Here is a 2499-nt window from a genome sequence, read left to right as displayed (position 1 = left end):
TGGATCCCAAGGCTATTGACCCCGGAAATAAGTAATTGGAAAACGATTCGAAATTATTACCTTAGCAAAATTGGAGGTTTTGAACTTTCTATTGAGATGTAATTATGACGTAAAAATATATGGACAGTGGTCTCCCCCTGTTTTAGAAAGATATTCTTACTTTTTTCAATGAACTAAAAATTCTCTACAGCTACGATGGTATGCAAGATATGGTCCTATTTAATAATAAGGAAATTCTCGTCGGAGGAAGACCTGTTTTTATTAAAGAATGGTTTGACAACAATATTTTGTCCATCCGAGACCTACTGAACAGTAATGGTCAGCTACTGTCCTTTCCAAGAATTTCATAACAAGTATAACTGCAATACGCATTTTCTCCAATTTTATCAAGTTACCAGCGTAATCCCAAAATACTTAGTAATCAAAGCAAGAAATACAGAGCCTTTGACAAATGAACCTTATATAAGAAATAACTTCCTGTTTGAGTTAGACGACTCTACACAAATAAAATTGGAAAATGCCAAAACTAGAGACTTCTACGGTTTACTAAACCAGAAAATTCACACTGTCAGTCAGACTGGCCCAATGAAGTGGAACAGTATAATAAGACTTGATGAAAATTCCTGGAAAAAAATTTTCACCTGCCTAAAGAGCGTCTGTAAGGAGACAAAACTGAAAGAATTCCAGTTTAAATTAATTCATAGGATTGTAGTTACTAATAAGGAGCTTCATCGATATGGTATTAAAATGGACGATGAATGTCTCTACTGTGGTGAGAAGGATTCAATTGACCATACTTTTCTTAACTGCCGATTCGTAAAGATTTTCGTAAACAACGTAATTGAATGGTTTAACGCCGCCAACAACTCAAATTTGCTCCAACAATTGAAGAGAAACTATTTGGTATCACATCGGGTCCATATGAAAAAAGAAATACCGAAAAAATTTAATTACACAATCCTATTTATGAAATACTACCATATACACCAGTAAGATGAAAAACCAAGCTATTCACTTTCTGTCTTTGTCAATAAAGTTTTATTTAAGTACAGAATAGAAAGCTTTAGATATTAGCTACAATTAATGCTCCTCCCAGTTTAAGCGTAAAACCATACATGCAATTACTTAATCATGTATAAGAAAATGTTAACTGTCAGTGTTTCTGAAACCGATGTAAAGTACATTAAGCTATATAGGTAACCGTTTTTGTAATCCATTGTAATGCAGGAAGCCAATAAATCACATTAAACTTTAAAAAAAAAAAAAAAAAAAACATTTTAAGAGCCTGCTGACGCGTAAACAAGCACGGTGACCCCATTGTTTTATTGCATTTTTTTAATGTTCATATCATGAATGTTAATTATGCCAAGTTTCCAAAAAAGTTTGATAGTAGAACAATTTCAAGGGAATTACCTTAAGAGGTCAAAGGTAATTAGGTTTCCTGCCAATTTCACACGAGAAATTCACACTAAAAGTTTCTTGACAGCAATATTATTAGCACCTTTCCTACAGCTAAAAAAGCATGTTTTAATAATAATGATAATAATAATAATAACATACAAGAACTGCTAGGAAGCGTGACGTGCAATGCAGACTCTGCGGTAAAGCGCAAGAGTCGGTAGCACATATTCTGGCTGGATGTTCTGCGCTTGCGCAGAGCAAATACCTCCACAGGCATAATTGCGTGTTGAAGATTCTGTTTTTTGAGAAGCTCCATGACCTAGAACTCGTAGACACTGTACCGCCTTGGTTCTCCCCGATCGAGCAAAAAACCTGTCTACGAAAGCGCAATGCACAAGCCTTTTGGGATGTCCCGCTGTCCGCAGACCACGTGGTAGTGAGAGCCAACCGGATAGATACTAGAGTTGTGGACCACAAGCGGAAGATTGTCACCATCTTAGAGATGAGTTGTCCATGGGTGGACAACAGAGCTGCAAAACCAGGAGAAGACAGAGAAGTATGCCCCCTTGCGGCTGGAACTAAAACAACAGTTTAAAGGATACCGCATAGACCAGCACAACATCATTCTAGATGTACTGGCAGGATACTCCAAAGGACTTGAGAGAACTGTTAGGGTTTTAGTGGAACGAATAGTAAAGAAGACTTGATAAAGATGCAGAAGTCCGTGTTAGCTTCAAGTTTACACATTGCCCGCCACTTCAAAATAATGACATCTATAGGATAAGACACTAGTAGTAGCATTTTCTAAGTATTTTAAACGTGATATCTCACAGAAGGAGATTTGAAATTTTTTTTTCCTTCAAGGTCTACTTAGAAGACATTTCAATGTATTAGTTTCTATAATAAGTTTTCTTTTAAGTTTCTTATTTCCCGTTGGCCCTTAGGTTACGCAACAGCGCCCTACTGTGCTTTAGCTATCGTTTAGCATACAAACGTTTGCACTGCAACTTTTATAATAATTAATAATAATAATATATAATAATAATAATAAAAATCATAATAACATATTTAACCAGGGATTAACAGGTTACCCGCGTA

The sequence above is a fragment of the Montipora foliosa genome, chromosome 12 (assembly GCF_036669935.1).
Source record: "Montipora foliosa isolate CH-2021 chromosome 12, ASM3666993v2, whole genome shotgun sequence".
Lineage (NCBI taxonomy): Eukaryota > Metazoa > Cnidaria > Anthozoa > Scleractinia > Acroporidae > Montipora > Montipora foliosa.
The sequence above is the reverse complement of the archived record's forward strand: the minus strand, read 5'-3'. Positions refer to the sequence as shown.